Raw genomic sequence first — 24,963 nt, 5'->3', positions numbered from 1 at the left:
ATAATCCATGTTCAAAAGAGATATTGGGCGATAATTTGCTATGTTAGTATCGTCCCTACCTGGCTTTGGAATCACAACAATACATGCTTCCATAAAAGCGGATGTGGTAAAAGGCTATAAAATAAGTGAAGAAAAATATGTCTGAAGATGAAGTATTATATTTTTTAAAAGCTTGATAGAAGTCCGTGGTGTATCCATCAGGGCCGGGGGCTTTCCCAGATGAAAGTGAAGAAATAGCCGAATCGATCTCCTGCAGAATTATCGGAGAGTCCAATTGGGAGGATTGGGTGTCTGAGAGTGTACGGTGGGGTAAAGTAGACAGTGCTGAATCTCATCTAGAGATACCGAAGCTTCAGATTGATACAGAGAAGCATAGAAATCTCAAAAGGCTTGTAATATCTCAACATCCAAAGTCAACTCTGATTGGATGAGGAATAAACTTTAACACACTTTTTTCTGCCTTTTTCTTGAGTAGGAAAGATAACAAATGACCACATTTAGGGGTAGATCTTAAAAAAAATACGCGCGCGCGTACTTTTGTTCGCGCAACCGGCACGCACAAAAGTAAGCCAGATTTTAAAAGATCTGCGCGTTGCCGCGCAAATCTTTTAAAATCCAGGGTCGGCGCACGCAAGGCTGCGCAAAATCGGCAGCCTGTGTGAGCCGAGCCGCGCAGCCTGCCTCTGTTCCCTCCGAGGCCGCTCCGAAATCGGAGCGGCCTCGAAGGGAACTTTCCTTCCGCATTCCCCCACCTTCCCCTCCCTTCCCCTATCTAACCCACCCCCCAGCCCTACCTAAATCCCCCCCTACCTTTGTTGTACAAGTCATGCCTGCTTGAAGCAGGTATAACTTGTGCGTGCCGCCTCATCAGCCCCCGGCACAGGCCGCAGTGCCGGGGGACTTGGGACTGCCCTCCAGGCCCGCCCCCAAAGCCTTTCCACGCCCCCGGACCCACCTTGGACCGCCCCCTGACCCCGGGCATGCCCCAAGACACGCCCCCGGTCTTCGGACATGCCCCCTCCCACCCCTTTTATGAAGCCCTGGGACTTATGCGCATCCCGGGGCTTTATGCACGCCGGCGGCCTATGCAAAATAGGTGCGCTGGCGCGCGAGTGCCCTGCGCGCGTAAATCCGGAAGGATTTACGCACGCAGGGCTTTTAAAATCTACCCCTTATTGTTTTCTGCGTAATAAAGAGCTTTATTATGAAAAAGGCTTAACCGTATTTGAGAACTCAAAAGTTGGTTATATTGCTATCTTGCTCTGAGCAAAGCGTTCAGTGAGGAAGAGGTAGGAGAGCGTATGTGAGCCTCTTCCAATGAGGATATTTCGCGCTGGAGTGTTTGTAAATGTTCTTGCTGTGATTTTTTTTGACGGATAGAGTAACTGATCACTTCCCCCCGAATCGTGGCTTTAAAGGCTGCCCAGAGAGTAGAGGCTGTAACATCGGAGGTATTGTTGAATTGAAAATACTCAGAAATTTTAGTTTTCAGCATATCCAGAAAAACAGTCAGATATGAGTGCGGAATTAAAGCACCATTAACGGTTCATTTGAATTGGTGATTGAAGGGTATAAGTAAGAACCACAGTTGCATGATCAGAAATTAAAATGGGACAAATCTTCACTGACGATATCCTGGGAATTAGGTTGTGAGATGTAAGGAAGTAGTCAATTCAAGAGTATGAAGAATGAGGAAAAGAATAAAAGGTGTAATCCAATTCAGTAGGGTTTAATAAACGCCAAGGATCTGAGAGACCAAAAATTGTAATGAGATGCCGTAAAGTTGAGGTAGACTTGGATATAGTAGGTTTAGCAGTTGATTTTTTTTATCCAAAATCGGGTCTAAAGGCTGATTAAAGTCCCCTCCAATGATGCAGTGAGTAGAGTCCAGAGCCAGTAGTTGTGCAAAGGCAGAATGGAAAAACTCGGGCTCATCATGATTCGGGGCATAGAGATTAAGAATGGTGAATGTTTTGTTATGAATTGTAGTTTGGAGAATGTTCCACCGGCCATCTATATCTGCCGGAATTTGAAGGATTTGTGCTCCTAGACGTTTATATAGTAAGATAGCGGTTCCTCTTTTCTTATTAACTGCTGGGCTGTAAAGGACTTGTTCAACCCACTGCTGTTGAAATTTAAGAGATTCTGTGGCAGTCAAATGAGTCTCCTGTAATAGAGCAATGTCTGCATGTAAGGACTGCAGATAAGTCAGAACTTTTCTCCTCTTGATGGGATGTGAGAAGCCATTGACATTGAGAGAGACAAGCGTAAAAGTAGATATCACAGAGACCATAATGGAAGTAACTGAGTCTGAACTGTGTGGAGATAGTTGTGAATTGCCATTTGCAGTGTCTTTTCCCAGGAGTAGAGAAAGAAGTCCCAAGTGAGATATATAGAAAAATAGTGTAAATGTGAAGTAAAAAAATTCTATTAAAACACATGGAAAAGTTAGTAGCAAAGCATAGAAGAAGCATAAGAAAGAAAACCAAAAAGGTCTATAGGTCACTAGACCAAATAGTGCAAGCACTGTAGGTCGAATAAAGAAATGAGCCTCAAGGCGGACCAGTGGTTCCTGACTCTCAGCTTCCTGTGAGAAGCAAGTACTGGTTAAATAATATATAAAAACCAGTTATTTGCATTTAAATAGTTTGTGTTGCATATGAATGTCTCTGAATTACAAAAAAAAAAAGAAGAAAAACATGAAAAAAAAAGGCTACCATGCATATTAGTATCCCTATTTTAGAGATATTTTAATGAGAAGAAATGCAACAATAATCGGGGAATGTCAATCAGCGGTCTAGGGGAAGACTTCCACATAGCAGGGGAGAAAATAAGTAGTCACCAGAGGAAAAAAATATATATTCGAGTAACCATGCCTAGCGCAGCTTCTAAGGATTGTAAAAATTCCTCTAGTTCATCCGGGTGGTGAAACATTTTGGTCTGACTTTGGCAAATAACCTTCATTTGGGCCAGGTATAGTAGGCCATATTTTACCCCCAGCGTCTGGAGCCGGGGTCGAAACGTTAAAAAAGCTTTTCAGCGATCAGCTGTTTTTTTAGCTAGATCTGTGACAAAGAAAATCTGATGCCCATGATAGTTAATAGGCGCTTTGCTTCGGGCCGCGGCTAGAATCCCAAGAGCTTGAGGGTAGTGGAGAACCTTAAAAATTATAGGCTGGGGGTATTTAGATTTACTTGGAGGCCTGGAGGGAATCCTGTGAGCCCGTTCCACCTCAAGGGGATAATCAAAAGATACTTGCAAGCAAGCTGGAATTAACTTGAGTATGAAGGCAGATATATCTGATCCTTCAGTGCCCTCCGGGATTCCAAGCACACGTATGTTCTTCCGACGGTTCCTATTTGACAAGTCTTCAACATCTTGCTGCAACTTTTCGAACTCTTTGGTTAGTCTCAGGAGTGACGCAGTTGTTATCAACAGGGAGGATGTCTGCGTTTCCATATCATCAAGGCGCGTCTGAAAGGTACCCATTTGAACAACCATAGATTGCAGGTTCCCCCTAATAGCAGCAGTCAAATCAATATTAAGCTGGATAAGCTGCTTGAGTTCTGTTAAAACGAGGTCTGCAGACGCCATCGACTTCAGCAACGGGGTTTTATCCAGCGTTGGAGGGTCCTGCTTCGCTCGTTTGGAGCCTGCAGCAGCTGCAAAAGTGGCCTCAATTTTCCCCGATTTTAAAGTAGCCAGTAGCACATATATGTAGATGATTTCAGTCACATAAGACAGCCATTAACTGTTTTTTTCACCATAAGGAAGGTAAGGTCTCATGGAGCCATGAGTTTAGGTGGCCATCTTGGTTGCTGCTCGAGAGCGCCTCCCCCCCCCCCTAATAATTCCTAACATTCTGTTTGCTTTTCTGACTGCTGCAGCACACTGAGCCGACGATTTCAAAGTATTATCCACTATGATGCCTAGATCTTTTTTCTGGGTGGTAGCTCAAGCCTCAAACAAACAGAAAAAAAACAAGACAGGAACTAATAAAGGAATATACACAGAGACAGATGGCCTCCTAAAACTAAAAGCCAAAATGCAAAACAGGGGAACAACCGGGGAGGAGAGGGCTTGCAGAACAAAGAGCAAGGAGACTCCATGCATTGGCAATGGTGGTGAGCATGTGGCAGGTTTTTAAGTGTGTGGCCAACCTGCTTTTGGAAGCCTGCAAGGCATAAGTTTGGGCAGCTCAGACTGTGGTCCATTGAGGCCCCTTGCTGGAAGGAAGGCCACACAGCAGATGAGATCCTCACAGGTACTCTTTCACCTCCTTTTCTGAATATCTTTTGGATATCTTAAGTGTATCTACACTGGATGGGTGCCATGCTTCTCCTTTACTACTCCTTTTTTTCCTCCTCGGCACTGGATAGCAGTTCAAGCCTCCTTCCAAATGTTAGGTAGGCAATTAAATGTCTCAGAGGGAGAGGATCAGAAAAGCCCAATAGTACAAGATAAGTCGATGGAATCCAAAACAGAAGGAAGGGTGGATTGAGAACTTCCTTCACGGAATCCAAAAATGAAAAATAGGTTTTTCAAGTAAAATCAGAAGGAAAAGAAACATAAACTAAAAGGAGCACTCTTGCTTCCTCGAAAACCAAACTAATAATCCACAGGCTCATTAGGGACAACTGCCTTTTATAGAAACAGGCAGCAATCACTGTAGCAGCCCACACGGGGGAGCTGGAAAATAAGTGGTATGCTTTCCTCTACCTATGGTGATGGAATAGTCTTCTTAGTAGAGACCCGGTAGGGTTCTACATTTCATTTAATTTCAGTGCACATAAAAACCTCATTTAGGGGTTGATTTTCACATTTCTTTATGTACAGAAAACACTGTTTTCTGTACATAAATCACACTTTGAAAATTAGAATGTAAAAGTGGAAGGTAATTTATAATCCCCCACATAGATTTAAAATCTGTGGATATTTTTTACCACACAGTCTTTAGTTTGAATATTCAAAGCAGACATGTATACACTGGGTCTGATTTTAAAAAGCATTTACATGCGTAAAACTGGGTTTTACGCATGTAAATGCACTTTACTCGAGTAAGTGGGCTTTTGAAAATTGCTACAATATATGCCATTGAATCGTCCATAGGATTTATTCGCATAAGTGCACTTTACGTGAGTAAATGGCTTTTGAAAATTGCTACAATAGTTGTTACATTTATGCACGTAACTCCTTTGAAAATTACCCCCACTGTGAGTCCACTTTGAAATTTGCAGGTTCACTGGATACCCGCATAGACATACATGCACAAAGTTATACCTGTTTCAAAGCAGGTATAACTTTGTGCACATAGGGGTAGATTTTAAAAGAAGTGTGCGAGGCCTACATGTGCACACGCTACCCTGCGCGCGCACATGTATGCATGTTATAAAATCCAGGGTCGGCACATGTGCGCATGTTATAAAATCCAGGGTCGGCATGCGCAATGGGGTGCACCTAACCTTCCCACCCCTTCCCCCCAGCCCTACTCTAACCCCCCCCCTGACTCTTATCTTACCTTTTGCTCCTGCCTTTGGGCAGGTGCAAGTTGCGTGTGCCAACAGCCTTCCGGCACGCGATCCTCCAACAGAGCGGCAATGACCGCTCTGTCGGAGGCCTCTGGCCCCACCCCCACCCCACCCCACGACCGCCCCGCCCCCTCCCCGCCCCTCTTGTAAAGCCCAGGGACTTACACATGTCCCAGGGCTTTATGCGCATGGCCGGGCCTTTTTAAAATAAGCCCGGCGTGCGCAGGACAAGTTACGCGAGTAACGTTTTTAAATCCGGCCCTTAAACTTACACAAATACTTTACAAATTGGAAAGTCTGCATGCAAATCCTATCCCCTTCCCAGCTCTTCCTCTGGACACCTACTTCAACTGCAGGTAAAAAGCATATGTGAAATTCGGTTTTGCATATATGTTTTTACATGCAAAACCCCTAAGTTGATTTTCAAAGTGTGATTTACTTGCATGAAACAAGGTTTTATGCATGGAAAGCTCTTTGAAAATTAACCCCTTAGTGTGCACAGACATTCATTTAGTATTTGCATATTTGATTGTGTATGTGCGTTATTTGATTGTGTGCACATGTATTTGATTAATGTGCACAAAATAAATGTGTGCATGCTAAACAAAATGAAATAAATGGCAGCACATCCCCTGGTACCTAGGATGCCAGATGTTTGGGAAACAGCCACACTAGTGATGCTGGCTACTTAGATTATAATGGTGCTTTGTGGTTAGGCATGGGAAAAATGGGTGCTAGAGGGAGTTACCCACACATGGAGATCTTGTATGCTCGTTAGGGATGTGAATCGTTTATCTGACGATTGAAAATATCGGACAATATTTTCAATCTCGTCAGATATCGGGGGGTCCCCGATAGCGATAGGAAACCCCACGATTAATTTTGTGGGTTCTCTTATCGTTAGGGGGGGGGGGGGAAGGGAAGAAAGGGCACTTAAAAGTAACCCAAAAAAGCCCGACCCTTTAAAATTAGTTCTTTAGTATCCCCCCACCCTCCGGATATGTTTAGTTCCAGTAAGCTCGGTGGACAGTATATTAGGCAAATTTGTAAGTTCACCATATCAAAGAGGGCTATTTCATGGTTTCTTGGGGGTATTGTGGGTATTAGTTTACATTTGAAATTTTTTTCAATTATTAGCATTATTCTGGTTAACTTTAGAACAGCCCTATGACACGACAAAAGTTAGTTGCATAAGTTAAGCAGCTAACTCCAAATATCTGATTTAGCCATATTACTTATGCATCTAACTCTGCTCCTCCTGGAAATGCCCCTGCACACTTCCAGCCCACTCCCGATTTATGCGGTTAAAATGTAGCCATATAAGGTGATGAATATCACCATCTTGCCATTTAGATGGAAAACTTTTCAGTTATCTATCTAAATAGCTTTTGAAAATTATCCTCTGCTTTTCATTTTTTTCTAATATCCTCATCTTATCATAAGTTCCCTTTCTAAAGTTATAGTAATTTTACTTGATGGTCTCCCTCCAGTGATTATGTCAGATCTGGTTGCATTATGATCACTATTTCTAAACAGCCCTACCACAGTAATCCTTTGCATCAAATTGTGCCTTCCACTGATGACTAGATCTACAATAGCTGCCCCTCTTGTCAGTTCTAAGACTAGCTGCTCCATGAAACAGTTGTTTATGGCATCTAGAAATGTTACCTATTTATTCATTTTTATTTATTTAAAAGATTTCTTACCCATCTGTGGTATGGGGTGGAGTACAATGAAACACACATAATTAGAATTAGTTAAAAAAAATAAAGTACAGAATAGGTATAGATAAAACAAAACATGGAGGATGCGGGGAGTGGACTAGTGAAATCAGCTGTCAAGGTCATAGGCCATTTGAAACAAATAAGTCTTAAGTGCTCTCTTGCATTTTCTGATAAGTAACTGACCCAATAAATACTGGGGTAATTGAAATCTCCTATTATTGTGTTGCCCAATTTATTTGCCTTTCTAGTTTCTGCTTGCATTTCACAGTCTGTTTCTTCATCTTGTCCTGTGAATGGTAATATACACCCACTGTTATACCCTTACATGTCACACATGGAATGTCTATCCATAAGAATTCCAGAGTGCATTTTGTTTCCAGCAGGACGTTAATCCTGCTTGACTTATAAGAATATGAAAAGTACCATGCTGGCTCAGACCAAGGTCAATCAGCCCAGCATCCTGTCTCTGACAGTGGCCAGTCCGAGTCACAAATACATATCAAATATCCAAAACTTGATCTCATGTATGTCATGTATCTCATGCCCAGGGATAAGCACTGGCTTTCTTAAGTCTACCTGACTAATAACTTTTGATGGACTTTACCATCAGGAACTTGTCCAACTTCTTTAGAACCTTACCATGTGAGTTGCCTTTACCACATCCTCTGGCAACAGATTCCATAACTTGATTGTCACTGAGTATAAAAATACTTCCTATGATTTGTTTTAAGTCTGCCGGTTGTTAATTTCATAGTGTTTCCCCTAGTCATAGTGTTGTTTGAAAGGGTAAATAACTGTTCCTTATTTACCCATTTCACCCCACTCAAGATTTTATGTATCTCAATCATTTATATTTATTTATTTATTTACATGATTTATAGATTGCCTGTACCAAGGCCAGAGGCAGTGTGCATAAAAATGTACATAATACAGTAAATTCAACCTTCAAATTTAAAACTAAAAGTTGACATCCTGTCATTGCAAAATCAAGCCTGTGACAGCATAAATCTAATCTATTACATTAGTTAAAGCCTCTCACAAAAATGTCTATTTAAATAAAATATTTTTTTAATAAGCCCTTAAATGTCTTGGTGCAGTCCAACTCTTGCAGTTCATGAGGAAATGAATTCCAACGAGAGAGCACTGCAACCAAAAAGGCTCACTCTCTTGTTTCAACCAAACAAGCATGCTGAACAGTTGGGATATCAAAGAGACCTTGCTGAGATGATTGAAGGGCTCTGGTCAGATTATAAATTCTTAGGGCCGGATTTTAAAAGCCGTACGCGTGTAGGGGGGGGTTACACGTGCCAGGCCTATTTTAAAAAGGCAAAGCAACATGCATAAAGCCCCAGGACATGTGTAAGGCCCGAGGCTTTACTAAAGTGGTGATCCGAGGGTGGGGCCAGAGGCCTCCGACCCAGTGGCCATTGCCACTGTGTCGGAGAATCGCATGCCGGCTGGCTGCCGGCATGTGCAACTTGTCCCTGCCCAGAGGCAGGCACAAAAGGTAAGACAAAGGTTGGGGGGGTTAGAGTAGGGCTGGGGGGGAAAGGTTAGGGGAAGGGGTGGGAAGGTCAGGCTAGGGGGAAGGAAACGGGGAAGGTAGCAAGGCTCAGCGTGCACATTGTGCACTCCCTTGCGCGTGCCAACCCCCAATTTTATAACATGCGTGCGCCTGCGGGCGCATGTTATAAAATCGGGTATGCATGTGTGTACGCTGGGTAGCACACGTACATGTACACAGCGCGCACTCCTTTTAAATTCTACCCCTTAGTATAGCAATTGACCAAGGAGATGATTCCATTATAAGCAATTTATAGATCAGCATTGCCACTTTACAGTTGACCCTCCTTTGAATTGGTAGCCATAGAGGTCAAATAACACTGGGGTGATATATTCTGTAATCCTTTTACTGGAGATTATAGACCGGATTTTAAATGCCCTGCGTGTGTAAAATCCGGCCTTTATGTGTGTGGCTGGGCCTTGCTTGCGCCGAGCCAATTTTCGAAGGGGCCCGGCCATGCACGAGTGCTGGGCTTCTTTGATGGGGCAGGCCAGGGGATGGGGAGGGGCGGGCCGGGACAGGACAGCACCATTGTTTGCTGTCCTGGAGACTCACGCGCTGGCAGCTGGCCGGTGCGCGCAACTTACTTTAGCTCAGGAGCTGACGTAAGTTGCAAAACAAAGAAAAATAAAAAATGGTAGGGTTTAGGGGGTGGGGAGGAGAGAGGAAGAGGGAGGGAGTATGGGTAGGGCGGTAGGGAACTGGGGAAGGCTGGAATGCATCGCTGCGCAGAAATTGCTAAAGTCCCCCCCCCTTGCTTGCGCCGCTCGCACTTACGCACACGGATTATAAAATTTGGCACGCATGTGCACGCGGCCGACGTATTTTATAACGTGTGCACGCTGGTACATGCATGTTATAAAATCGGCACGCACTTTATAAAATCTACCCCATGTATGCAGCAAAATTTTGTATGAGTTGTAAGGCGTTAAGTCATTATAAATAGCCCCATGTACAGTGAGTTACAGTAGTCAAATGCTGGTAAAATCAGCACTTGAACCAGTCTGAAAATCAGCTGGTCAAATTTGTAGCTTCAGATTGCACAATAGGTGAAGCTTAAAAAAGCAAGATTTAATTACTGCCTTAACCTGCAGGATGAACAATCACCCCAAGCTTCTTGTGCTCAAGCTTATTGACAGACTTTTGTAGTCAATGGTGATGTAAGAAATTACAGAAAGACATCTTTACATTGGAATAGCACAGGTTCTGATTTGACCACATTCAATATCAATTTGTGATAAGTTATCCAGCATTTAATAGTGGATAAACATATAGATGTCAATGATGATGTTTCAGACTAAGACATGCCCATTGAGATGTCAAACTGGATATCATCCGCATATAGATGATATTCCTCACATAAACCAGATAATAATTTGCACAAGGGTGCAAGATAAATGTTAAACGAAAGTGCAGAGAGGGAAGAGCCCTGTGGCACATTAGATTGTATAGTATATATTTCAGACTGGGTTTCTTAGTCCAGACCTCTTGTTTTGTATTTATTTCATAAGTATGATTGGAACTAATGTAAGATACTCCCCATGATGCCAATCTCCCTCAGCCTATATATACAGTAAAAGAATCACATGGTTGACCATATCAAAGGCTGAAGAGATATCCAATGTTATTAGCATTTAACTACAGCCACCTTCATGACCCCTTCTAAATGAATTAATGAGGGGCAACAGCAGTATTTCTATATTCAAGAATGTCTAAACACAAACTGAAACTGATTTAGATTATGGTGATCTTTAACAAACTCTGTGAATTGTTTCAATACCACCAATTCAATAATTTTAGCTGTAAAAGGCAGAGATGATATTGGGTGATAGATGGTTCAGCAGGATCTAGATTTGGTTTCTTGAATAATGGCCTAACAATAGCTTTTTTTAAGAGGCTCTGGTACATGACCTTCAGTTAGATTGAGGTTCATTAATGTGGTCAAAAAAGTGGCAATAACTGACTTCATAGCCTTTAAGGCATTCACATTGCAGTTGTTCAGAGGGTAGTAAGTAGGATTTATTGAAGCAATAATATTTAAATTTCTACCTCTGATACTGCATCATATCTCCTTTAAGTGACCTTCTTCAAAGAAGGATAAATCTGTTTAGCCTTTCTCCATAAGGGAACTTTGCCATCCTCTATCATTTTTGTTGCCCTTCTCTGTCCCTTTTCAATGTCCATTATATATATTTTTTGAGATGGGCGACCAAAACTGCACAAAATACTCAAGCTGCACTCACACCATGGATCTATACAAAGGCATTATGATATTTTTGGCTTTGTTCTCTATTCTACTCCAAACAATTCCTAACATTCTTTTCACCTTTTTGACCGTTGTTGCACACTAAGCCAAAGATTCTGAGGTATTGTCCACAAGGACTCCAGTGTTCTTTCCTTGGATGGTGACTCCTATCATGGAACTCAGCATTATTTTTCCCTGTATTATTCATTACTATGCACTTGTCCATATTAAATTGCATCTGCCATTTAGATGCTCAAGGTCCTTCTGCAGTTCCTCACAATTTGGTGCTGTTCTAAGAACTTGAAACCATTCTGTGTCATCTGCACATTTGGTCACCTCTCTCGCTGTTCACATGCCAATCCAGGAGAAAGCACCATTGCTCAGATAAGTGGCTTTATAGATTGTTCCCCTGATGAAGTTGTGGCAACAAAACATTGGCTAATGTCATGATTAGAAATTGAGTATTTTTAAGGGCATTTACAAAATGTATAAAACGGTACTATTAAGGGGTAAATTCTTGAGAGGACCAATTGTCATTTATGACCACAAGTGTTTATCGGCTTTCTGATACCCTTCATTAATTAATTATATTTATTTAGAGGTACAAATAGACTTTAGGTGCTCTTGTTTAGAGTGTTTTTCATGTCTGTCTCTTTTTCATATTTTGGATGTCTTAGCTGAGATGATAATTCACCTACAGTATTTAGACTGTGGATATGACCTCAGCATCCTTCTCTGAAGACAGAGGCAAAGAATTAGTTTTTCTGCTGTTTCCTTGTACTCCCTTAGCTCCTCTTTTACCCTTCTGTCATCTAGTGGCCCAACTGACTGACTCTTTCATAGGCTTTCTGTATCAAATGTACTTGAAAAAGCTTTTATTACTTGTTTTTACCTCTAGGCCATCTTTTACATATAATGACACCTTTCCACCAATTTGATTTACTCTTTCATGTCAATGTAATTTGTATGTTGGTATCACATTGTCCAGTTGTCTTTCCTCTTTCCACCATGTCTCTGCAATGTCTATAATGTCTACTTCTTTGTATAATGACATACATTCTAGCTATCAAGTCTTACTATTCCCACTTCTAGCACATACATACAGACATTTTAAAGTATACTTTTTATTTGCATTTCTATTTGTAGTCACAGCCTGCTTACTAGCAGATGATACAGGCAGGTCAGAATTGTTGATATCTGTTCTTTATCTACTTTTTATTGACATCTGTCTGGACTACCTCTGCCTTAAACACAACCTCTCTACTGGTATATTCTAATGTTCTTGTTCTGCAGTTATCCTTGGAAAATACCCCCTAAGAATTATGTACTTCTGAGTGACTATTGGCTTTCTTCCATGCTCTAGTTTAAAAGTTGCTCTATCTCCTTTATAAATATTAGCAGCAGCAACTGGGTTCCTCCCTGGTTAGGGTAGAGCCCATCTTGTCAGAATAGGCTTCTTCTGTCCCACATGTTTCCCAATTCCTAACAAATCTAAAGCCTTCTTCCCTGAATCATGATCTTATCCATGCAATGAGACTCTGGAACTCGGCCTGTCTCTGTTGGTCCTGCACATGGAACTGGTAGAATGCAACCCTGGAAGTTCAGGATTTCAATTTTCCTATTTAAAAGCCTAAATTTACTCTCAGAACTTCCCTCCTGCACCTTCCTATGTCATTGGTACCCACATATATATCAATAACCAGCTCCTTACCAGCACTCTTTAAAATCATATCTAGTTGGTGCAAATTACCAAGCATTCCTCAAGACCACCAGCCACCCAGCTATCTATCTATCTATCTATCTATATATATATATATATATATATATATATATATATATATATATATATATATATATATACCTAATTTTATTTATTTATTTTATTTAACATGTTTTATATACCGTCCTTTGGTTTCGCCATCAGAATGGTTCACATCATAGTAGTTAAATAATGAATAATTCATATTAGCTAAACATCTTTGCGTCATAATAGCTAAACAGAGATTACTTCAAGGAGTCTACAGTTTGTATCTTAGTTTAAGAATAATTTATGTGTCTATCCTTATATGTGGCGTTGAACGTAGTCTTAGGTGTTCTAATGTTGAACGTAGTCTTAGGCGTTGAACGTAGTCATAGGTGTTCTAGTATTGTCTTAGATGTTATTATGTTGCATTGAGATTGCGGATTTTCTTGAAGGTTGGTTGCGTGGGAGTCTGGTTGTGTTGATGGATGATGTCATTTGCATATGCTTTGGTGAAAAGCCAGGTTTTCAAATCTTTTTTAAAGGTTTTGATGTTAGGTTGCGTTCTTATTTCGATTGGTAATGAGTTCCATAGGGCTTGGCTGGAGTTATGTTCAGATGAGTGGATCTTACTTGAGGGATTTTGAGGAGGCATTTGTTCATTGATTGTAGGTTCTTTTTTGGAGCTTGGGGTTCGATGTATTTGCTCAACCAGTAGTTTTGCTGTCCTGTGATTATTTTGTAGAGGATTGTTAGGATTTTATATTCTATTCTGTATTTTATTGGGAGCCAGTGTAGGGAGATGAGGGTTGGTGTGATATGCTTGTGTTTCTTTGTTCCTGTATTGCAAGTTCTTCTTACCCACCAGCATATGCAGCTTCTGCTGTCAGCACTCCCTCAGGACTCCTGAGGCAATTGTCACATTTCAGCACATACCTACTAGAGATGTGAATCGTTTTCCATATCGTCTTAACGATAGAAATCGTGTGGCAAGGCAAGAAAATCGTGTTAGGCACGATTTTTTAGTTAAAAAATCATTAAAAATCGTTTTTTTCCGATTAGTGCGCACTAACTCGAGTTAGTGCGCACTAACTGGGAGTTAGTGCGCACTAACTGAAAATGATACAATTTGACACTTTTCAGGTCAGTTAAGGTCAGTTTAGGAATGAATATGTATTCCTATTGGCTGCCCTCTTATTTATTCATGTTACCAAGGTTCCCACTGACAGTATATGGGGGATGGGAAATGGAAACAGTTGGTAGCTTGACAAAACAAGTAATGTGATCAGTCAATGTGACTAGAACTTGTGCCCTAATTCTGATACCAGGGGTATTGTGATCTTCCTGCACACAGTGCCCTATCCCTATTAATACCAGGAGTGTTGTGATCTTCCTGCACACAGTGCCCTAACCCTGGCACCAGGGGTGTTGTGATCTTCCTGCACACAGTGCCCTATCCCTATTAATACCAGGAGTGTTGTGATCTTCCTGCACACAGTGCCCTAACCCTGGCACCAGGGGTGTTGTGATCTTCCTGCACACAGTGCCCTATCCCTATTAATACCAGGAGTGTTGTGATCTTCCTGCACACAGTGCCCTAACCCTGGCACCAGGGGTGTTGTGATCTTCATGTACACAGTGCCCTATCCCTATTAATACCAGGGGTGGTGTGATCTTCCTGCACACAGTGCCCTATTCCTGATACCGGGGGTGTTGTGATCTTCCTGCACACAGTGCCCTATTCCTGATACCGGGGGTGTTGTGATCTTCTTACACACATCCCGGTATCAGGGATAGGGCACTGCATGCAGGAAGATCACAACACTCTTGGTATCAGGAATAGGGCACTGTGTGCAGGAAGATCACAACACCCCTGGTATTAGGGATAGGGCACTGCGTGCAGGAAGATCACAACACTCCTGGTATTAATAGGGATAGGGCACTGCATGCAGGAAGATCACAACACCCCTGGTATCAGGGATAGGGCACTGTGTGCAGGAAGATCACAATACCCCGGAGGAGTGAGGGTCAGGCAGCTCCCCCTTGTCTGTGAAGCCAGCCTCTCACTAGTAATGCAGGGAGGGAGCTGTCTCAGACTTCACCATCCTTTCCCCCCCCCCCTCACCCACACACCATTCACTAGCTGGGACATGGGGGAAGTCAGGAGTGAGGGTCAGGCAGCTCCCCCCTGTCTGTGAAGCCAGCCTCTCACTAGTAATGCAGGGAGGGAGCTGTCTCAGACTTCACCATCCTCCCCCCCCCCTCACCCACACACCATTCACTAGCTGGGACATGGGGGAAGTCAGGAGTGAGGGTCAGGCAGCTCCCCCCTGTCTGTGAAGCCAGCCTCTCACTAGTAATGCAGGGAGGGAGCTATCTCAGACTTCACCATCCTCCCCCCCCCCCCCTCACCCACACACCATTCACTAGCTGGGACATGGGGGAAGTCAGGAGTGAGGGTCAGGCAGCTCCCCCCTGTCTGTGAAGCCAGCCTCTCACTAGTAATGCAGGGAGGGAGCTGTCTCAGACTTTACCATCCTCCCCTCCCCTCACCCACACACCATTCACTAGCTGGGACATGGGGTAAGTCAGGAGTGAGGGTCAGGCAGCTCCCCCCTGTCTGTGAAGCCAGCCTCTCACTAGTAATGCAGGGAGGGAGCTGTCTCAGACTGGTATCAGGGATAGGGCACTGAGTGCAGGAAGATCACAACACCCCTGGTATCAGGAATAGGGCACTGGTTCTAGTCATATTGACTGATCACATTACTTTTTTTGTCAACTACAAACAGTTTCCATTTCCCATCCCCCCAACCATCACCTCAGTTGGAACCTTGGTAACATCAATAGATAAGAGGGCAGCCAGCCAATAGGAATACATATTCATTCCTAACTGACCTTTACTGACCTGGATAGTGTCAATAATTTGTATCATTTTCTGTTAGTGTTCCTGAGTTTCCATTTCCATTTCCCATCCCCCCAACCATCACCTCAGTGGGAACCTGGTTAACATCAATAGATAAGAGGGCAGCCAGCGAATAGGAACACATATTCATTCCTAACTGACCTTTACTGACCTGGAAAGTGTCAATTTGTATCATTTTCAGTTAGTGCGCACTAACTCCCGTTAGTGCGCACTAACACGATTTAACGATTTTTAACGATAAATCGTTAGAATTTCTATTGTATTGTGTTCTATAAAGATTTAAGACGATATTAAAATTATCGGACGATAATTTTAATCGTTAAAAAACGATTCACATCCCTAATACCTACTGCTGTCTGTGTATAAGAGGAAACTCTGTGCAACCCATTTCTTCTTCTCTTGTGCTATGGAAAGATTGTTCCTGTAATGATTGAATTACCAACTACAATGGCTGTCCTAACCCATCCTTCCTCTGCACACATCCCTAGAGAAACATTCTTGGTGTGAGAGGATAAGATATCCTCTGGAGTTCAGGACCTAGTTACAGGATCAGTTCCTGCTACACCAAGGTGATGATTGCATTCACAGTGTCCTTGTTCTTCCAAAGCCGGACATGGGTGTCTAGACTGGAGTTGGAATCACTCTACCAGGTCCCTGAAGGCCTCCTCACTATATCTCTCTGTCTGCCTTAAGTCCTTCATGTCTCCCATTCTGGCCTCTAGAGATCAGACTTATTCTCTGACAGCCAGGAGCTCTTTGCACCAGGTGCACATATAAAACCTCTCACCAACAGATAGATAATCATATATGTAATACTTGATGCAAAAGACTAGGTAGTCCCCTTCTCGCTGATGGACTTCTATCTGCATTTTCATTTTTGATGAGTTGTTAAAGATTTTAAAGCTGATAAGGAATAGGTATGTTTAAATCTAATGGTTTTAAAAAAATTTGATTAATAGGTATGTTTATGTTAGTTTGTTAATGTCCAGCAATTTGATTAATAATCAGGGTTAACTGCATGTTCTAAATATCTAATTGACTTTTAACTTGATTTTCCTTCTAATAGAGATAATAATGTATATATCAAAAATATGTTTGTGGTTGGGGATGATAGGAATCAAATATCAGTGACTACTTGTCCTGGAACCAGTTCTCATACCTGCTCAGATTAAGGAAATGACATTTGCAACTCACATTTATAAACTTAGAATTAAATTGTAATCTTAAACTATACACAGAATTAATTAAGGCTCTCAAACTATACAGCACACAAATATACACAGACAGTAATAGTTTATTCCTTTGCAGGGTTTAAGCACTCTTTCTCAGCAAGTTCTTCTTACCCACCAGCATATGCAGCTTCTGCTGTCAGCACTCCCTCAGGACTCCTGAGGCAATTGACACATTTCAGTACATACCTGCTGACTGTGTATAAGAGGAAACTCTATGCAACCCATTTCTTCTTCTCTTGTGCTATGGAAAGAGAAGAATAAATGGATGCTGCAATCCAAGAATGCAAAACTAGGAAATTGAGCAGGTTTGTGGACCCTCAAGAATGACCTGATTTGATTTAACATTTAACTCTGTTGAGTTAAATGTTACCAGTATAATCCCCCTCCAGGTTATTAGGTCGGTTGATGAAAGGAGATCACTATAGGGAAAAATAATTATTATATATCACTGATAACACTTTGAACTACACAGGTTCTTTTGACGTTGGGGGAAAACAAATAACGTTTTAAAATCAGCTGACCCTGTACCAAAAGAGCTCTGTATGCAGCACACCATTTCTTACGATGGATAAAGAACACTGATTGAATGCACCTTCCCAGGTTTCTAAGATGTGTGTTCAGAATTTCTTTCTTCTCTCTCACTTGAAGAAGTTGAATACCCACAGCAAATATAATTAACCACAACTTTACTAACTGAATATGATAAACATAACAGTAAAAATGTCCTTTACTTATATACACGGCTTTAATATTGAACCAATTAATTAATAGAATCTCTGTAAGACTTACAAGTTATTGACTTAGTTAATGTTTTGTAGTCTCAAGAAAAATGGAATAGTTGCAAAAAACATAAAAACATTGCAAAAACAGAGTTAGAGATCTCTAGGTGGTGCACTTTAGGTTTCTTTTCTTCCTTTCTGCCACTCGGAGTTCTAAGTTTACATTATCTTGCAGTTTATATTGATATGTTTAATCCTCACCTTTACATCTTAACATTTTAGCTTTTAGTGGGAAACCCACAACTCACGGTTCTCCAATTAAATAGGATGAGCTTTGGAAATTTGATCCTAGCCTTGGTTTTGTTCCTGTCCTGGTTTTGATCCAGTCCTGCTTTTCTCAACCCTGGTTTTCCTGCAGGGGAACCAGAAACAGAGCCATGGGTTGGCCTAGGTGGGCCACGGCTCACCCACGTTTTGCTCAGGCCCACCCACTTTTTTTCAGGGCCAATAAGAACCTGCCTACCACATCAGCTGCAGGGCAGCACCCAGCAGAAAATTAAGGAATATGTGGAAGCAGCAAAATAAGCGGGTGGAACCTTTCCAAGCTGATGGGATTCAACGGCGATGGGACACTCTTAGCGCAGTTACCAGCCAGGTACAAGTCAGTAGCAGCGGCATCCAGAAGATCAGCGGCAGGGGAGAAGTGTGAGAGAGAGCACATGTATGTCAGGCAGCATGTGGTGGAATGTGTGAGGGATGTAGAGTGTGTGTTAGGGAGTGTCTAAGAGCATGTATGACTATGTGGGTGTACATGAGTGAGGAAGCATGTGGATCAGGGAGCATGTCGGTGAGCATCTGAGAGAGCATGTGCATGTGTAAGGGAACGTATGAGAGAGTGTGAGTCAGGGAGCATGCATGTGTCAGGGAGCCTCTGAGAGCATGTGTGCCTGTGTGTATGTACGGGAGTATGTCTGTGAGCATCTGACAGAGTGCATGAATGTTAGTGAGCATGGGTATGTGAGCATGTGCTTGTGAATGAGCATATGAGAGTGTGTGTATTAGAATGAGACTGTGTGTATATAAGAGAGAGGAGAAATTCTGTGCACACCCCCTCACCCCCTACTAATCACAACAGTCTCAGAGTGACTGGAATCAAATGTTCCCAGGCATGCTTGCTTCCTGCCCAGCCCTCAGATTGACTCCTGCCCTTGTATAAATGTTGCCTGCCCTGACCTTGGCTCAACTCTCACCTTGTATGAACACTGCTTGCCCCAACACAGCTTGCCTGACCACTCCTCTGTCCCCTGCTATAGCAACAGTGCCTCAGCTTCTCCCTATCAACTACCACCTGGGAGGGGGCCTATCTATCTCCGTCGGAGGTTGTCTTGTGACATGGATCTTTACTGTGGCCCTAGGCCTTCACTCCAGGTACATGACAGCCATGATACTCTCAAACCTGTTTTGCTGCAGCAAAGTATTAACTTTTGCCTGCTGCTTAATCTCTCTGGTCCCTGAGTAAAATCTCACCTATTGAAAGCCCTACTCTGTCCATAGAAACCCTGTATCTTTCCTGTCGGACTGGGGTTCTATGATCGCTGTTTGACTTTGAGAGCAGGAGCAGAACCCTAAGCTTGAACTTACATGGATGTAGGACAGGTTTGCTTGCTCTGTTTATCTTGCTTCCTGCAAATATCTTGGAGGTAGAGGAACATGGGCATAGGGTGGATGAGTAAAGTGCTCATCTCATCATAACTGCTTCTAAAATAGTATTATCTGTGATATCAAATCAAGACAAAGTCCCTAAAGACATGTCTTTGGGAAAGAGCAACTACAGAAAAAAAAAAAAAGAGCGCAGTGTTGTATCAATATTATGACAAATAATATAGATGTTTGGCACACATTTATTATTTTAGGGATGCAAAAAAGGCCCGAGGCACTTGTTCCATCAAACGTACAAACATTAAATACATATTGAGTTAATTACTTACTATAGTTCAGGTAAATAAAACAAGAACCTGCATTATGGCATGTAATTAATTCACTATGTAATAAATACGTTTGTGATTTTGATGGAACGAGTGCCTTTGGCCTTTATGTTTCTCTGTTAGTAATTAACTTTGGCATTTTTACCAGAAAGGCACTTTCCTCCTTTGTTCCTCAGTGTGGACCAAGGTAGCTGTTTTGTTTAATTGGTGAATCCTCTGTGCTTATGAATTGTCAGATGCTAGCAGCAGTAATTATTATACCTATTGTTGATGATGGATTAGGACCCCTGGTCGGTGAATGTATTCCAATATTTAATTTTCATCTGTTCCGACTTAAATTTCCACAGTGCACCACAGTAACACAGTAACATAGATTTCTCCTAATCCAGGATAGTCTCTTTTTTGTCTTGCTCCTTAGGTAGACGAGCATTAGAGATGTGAATTGGAACCGGAATCGGTCCCAGTTTCAGATTCATGGATCATCGTGAAATTATTTTTCCCGTGGTCCAATCATTGTTTTTTTTTTATTGGCTGCGCCGAGCCGATAACACAAAAACACAGCCCGACCCTTTACAATTAGTTCTTTAGTATCCCCCCACTCTCCGAACCCCTCCAACCCCCCCCCCAAAATTTTTTTTAAGTACCTGGTGGTCCAGTGGGGGTCCCGGGAGCGTTCTCCCTCCCTCGGGCCGTCGGCGCCATTTTGCGCCGCCATTTTGCAAAATGGCGGCGCAAAATGGCGTCGGCTGAGGACAACACGATTCGATTGCAGGAGGTCGTTCCGGACCCCCGCTGGACCCCCAGGTAATTTAAGGCATTTTGGGGGGGTTCGGGAGGGTGGGGGATTTATTTTAAAGGGTCGGGGTGGGTTTTAGGGTGTTTTAGTGTGCCGGTTCACGATTTTAACGATTTTAACAATATTTCACAAACCCAAACGGCAACGATACAATTCCCTCCCCCTCCCAGCCGAAATCGATCGTTAAGACGATCGAGGACACGATTCACATCTCTAACAAACAATAACAGCACCTGAATGTAATCCACTCTGAAGTGTTGAAAAAAGTGTGAAAAAAGCAAAATATATAAATTTAAAAAAACCCCAATATATAACGTATCCGACTGAGCCTTATGAAGCAAGTCTCTCTCTCTCTCTCTCTTTCTCTCTCTCTCTCCCTACCAGACTCCTGTGCCTAACAAGGCACTGTGACATGCTAGCCCAAACACAGCTATTTAAAATTCATATAGCCATTTTGCACACACAAGGATGTTTTTGATAATTTTGCAGTTAATCAAGAAATAAACACAGTAGCATGTGGTGGGGGATGAGATACGGATATGCACCAACAAAGAGAGGGGTCCGAGATGATTATATCTGATGATCATAAGATAGCAAAACGGTGTGACAAGGCAGTGGTTATATCCAGAGAGTACATAGGAAGAAGCATGACCAATAGAAAAAAAGGAGGTGATAATGAACAAATCATTTAGGAGAACTCATCTGGAATATCATGCCTGATTGATTCTGCAGGCCAAGGTTCTAAAAGGATATAGACAGTCCAGAAAAAAGCTACCAAAATGATATACATCCCACATCAAAAGCCCTGCAAAATGAGACTGAGGAGCGGAGAGAGAGAGGCAGCATGTCACAGAGACATTCAGACAATTCAAAGGTATAAATTATGCACAAAAGGCAAACATTTGTCTGGGGAAAATAATTTCTAGAACGAGAGGTCATGATCTGAGGGTTAAAGTGGGAGCACCCAGGGAGTGTTCCATGCTATCGCAATTTTTTTCATTCTCTGTGGACTACGATCCCAGTGTTTCTCTAGTACCAGGATGTTATAGTTTCCAGTGCTTGAGCTGTGCTACCTTACTGTGACCTAAAATTAGCATGTACCATCCGCTGACGAGGTGAGAATCTCCATTTCCATAGCACAGAATCTGCAATTGTCTGTATTTCAGTTTTTTCCTGAGTTTGTTTTAAACAGTAGTATCTGTAGAGCACTGTCCTCTGCTGCTGTGAGTACTTTTCAAGTTTCAGTTCACATCTCCCTGATGTTTCATATGTCAGGCCTCGGTCTATATTGGAGTAACTTTTTATTTCCCTGCATTTTCGTGTTTTTTCCCCCCACTGGTTTTTGCGTGCTTGCTGGTCCGAATCTATAAAAGTTATTTTGTATGAAACTTTTCTTGTTTTTTTTTTTTTCCACATGGGTTCATGGGTTATCACTCATTCCTTCTATTTCTTCATAGAACGCTTGTCCAAGTTTGATGATGGAAGCTGCCTGTGGTCATTTAATTTCACACTTTAACACATTTTGAACATTTAGGTCTCCTCTCCCCTAATGCTGCCTTGAAGCACAAAACTCTGCCTGCCCGCAAAGCTCCATTGTGCTTTCCAACAAAACCACATACAATTGTGCCTTCCAAGGCTGCAGAGTACCTCATCTCAAGCATTCAAAAACACTTATTAATACTGACACAAATCCTGTGCCACCCTCACAGTGCATCCCTATCATTTCTGACCCATCTATTTCATGGGCGCTCTACAAGCTATGCCATCACCAGATTCAAGCAGCATTATTTATTTATTTAAGTGTTTTATATACCATCATTACATGTGAGAATCACTAGTTCATAACGGCGTACAGGTTTAACACTCATAAAATAAATGATGAAATATAGAGGTAGGCATACATTCAGGTTGTAAACTAGGTAAACAGAGACTAAGGGTGCGTTTCAAAGACAGGTACATTAAAGGGGGTTAAGAATGGGGGGGTATAGTTCAGGTCATAATTTGGATATCTGACTCATAGTGAACTGGGGGTTTGTCAGACAGGAGCCATTTTGGAATAGCCAAGTTTTCAATTCGTTCTTAAATTTCCTATTGTCTGTTTTTATTACCTCTGTGCATTTTAATAAAGTTATCCCTGAAGCCCTCAACAGTGCATCTCAAAACCTAAGTTTCCAGCAAAATTCCAAAAGCAGCACTACTTTGATTACTCTGGATATTTCAACTTTGGGTCTTCTTATTTTAGTATGATATAAACCAGGGTAATTTACAACAAATTAGCATGAGTCCCTGACCAAGAGAACTTACTATCTAAAAAAGTACCTTAAGCAAAGGGAGAAAGTGACTTGCCCAAAATTACAACAAGCACTAGCAGCAGGATGCCTTGGCCCAGTGCTCTGGAATAGGCTTCCAGTTGTTTTGAAGAAACAGACAGATTTAAAGAAATTTCAAACCTGGTCTCCTAGATCCCAGGCCAGTACCATTAGGCCACGCTTATTTTCCCCTGAGTGCTTTCTTTGTTCCAATATATTTTGTTTTGTATAGCTGCATTGTTTTGCAATAAATGGTACATATGTTTTATTATAATTCATCCCCTCAGTGATCACAGGACTGTCATTTTCAATGTGTTAAGAAACAGCTCTGAGACAGGATTTTTTTTTTTATTATTATTTTTTCTGGAGCTTTTTTTTCTAATTTTTTTTTTTTTTTACTTTGGATTCAGTATCATGGGCTAGAGACAAAAAACTAGAAAAACATGAGTTGATGTCTGCCAGGATTTTCTTTGAGAGAAAACAAAAAGAAAAACATTTACTATTTTTTCCCTTAGGCAACAAGAGAAGATATTTGCTCAGAAGAAAAGCTGCCTGGAAGTGGAGTACATTTATCTGGAGTAGAAGGCTGGGGAAGTGAATAAAATGTATATATTGGAGGGGGTGTGGGAAGAGTTAGAGGGAGAATTATCATTTGTGGGGAGACATGGACAAAACAATTTGCAAAGAGATTTATCCTGGAAACTAAGAAGTGTAATTCAGGAGAAATACCTAGGGGCCCGATATTCACCCACGGAGCAGTTGATTATGTTAATTGGATATAGCTATCCGGCTAATTTAATGGGGATAGCAGCATGAGAGTGCCATTGAATATACTCAGCTATCTTAAAGTTAGCCGCATAGGTGTATCCGGCTATCTTTAGGACAGCCTTATGGCTCGACCAGAGTTAGCCACATAACCTATGCAGCTAACATCGTTCCTCCCCCAAAACGCCTCCTGCCCGCCCCAGAATGCCCCCAACTTATGTGGCTAAATTCTAGAATATCAGCCTCAACGCTGCCGAGTTTCACTAGATGACTAGATTTAGGTATGGGGAACAAGGGATGCTCTGGGGTGGGGAAGGTCTGAGGAGGTAAAATATATGTGGGGATTTACATATTAATAAAGTATATGTTGGCAGATAAAGACCAAAATGGTGCATCCAATCTGCCCAGCAAGATATTTATGATTGTAACTCCCACTCTGCGCAAGTTACCATGTTCTTTAGGTTAAGAACATAAGAACATGCCATACTGGGTCAGACCAAGGTTCCATCAAGCCCAGCATCCTGTTTCCAACAGTGGCCAATCCAGGCCATAAGAACCTGGCAAGTACCTCAAAACTAAGTCTATTCCATGTTACCTTTGCTAGTAAGAGCAGTGGCTATTCTCTAAGTGAACTTAATTAATAGCAGGTAATGGACTTCTTAAGAACATAAGAATTCGCCATGCTGGGTCAGGTTTGTGACTCCTGCACCATGCAGATTAATCGATTTAAGAAAAGTTACCACCGGTTATTTTCATCCTCTTGCCATTAGGTTGATCCCACAACCTTTTGAATTCTGTAGCTGTTCTTGAATTTATCACCTCTTCTGGGAGGGCATTCCAGGCATCCATCCACCTCTCTTTCTGTGAAAATATATTTCCTGACCTTGTTTCTGAATCTACTCCCTTGGAGCTTCATACCATGACCCCTAGTTCTACAGTTTATTTTTCATTGGAAAAGGTTTATTTCTTGTACATTTTTAATACTTTTCATGTATTTAAACATCTGTAACATATCCCCCATGCCTTGTCTCTCCTCTCCTATAGGGTACCCATATTTAGGTGCTCAGGTTTCATCTTTTATATCTTTTGATGCAGATCCCAAACCACTTTGGTTACTTTTCTCTGGTGGCTTTTATTCTAGATCTGAGAGCAGCCTCTAAAACTGAACACAGTGTCCTCCGTGAGGCCTTAAGAATCCCCAAACCTTTTTTCCTCTGTCTCAGTGGAACTTCCTCACAAGCACCACTGCACTCAGCCTGAGTGGCAGTGCCTCATAAGCTCATCCCCTTAAAAGTGCAGGAAGGCGGGAAGGCCAGGACTAGAGGAGAATATCCTCTCCTCTAGTCCTGGCCTTCCCGCCTTCCTACTAGACAGAGCAGTTGCTTAGATGCACCGGGCTGAAAGCAGTACCACCTCCTCTCTCCCGGTAGCA

Source organism: Rhinatrema bivittatum, chromosome 2, assembly GCF_901001135.1.
Source record: "Rhinatrema bivittatum chromosome 2, aRhiBiv1.1, whole genome shotgun sequence".
NCBI lineage: Eukaryota > Metazoa > Chordata > Amphibia > Gymnophiona > Rhinatrematidae > Rhinatrema > Rhinatrema bivittatum.
This window is presented reverse-complemented; position numbering follows the sequence as displayed.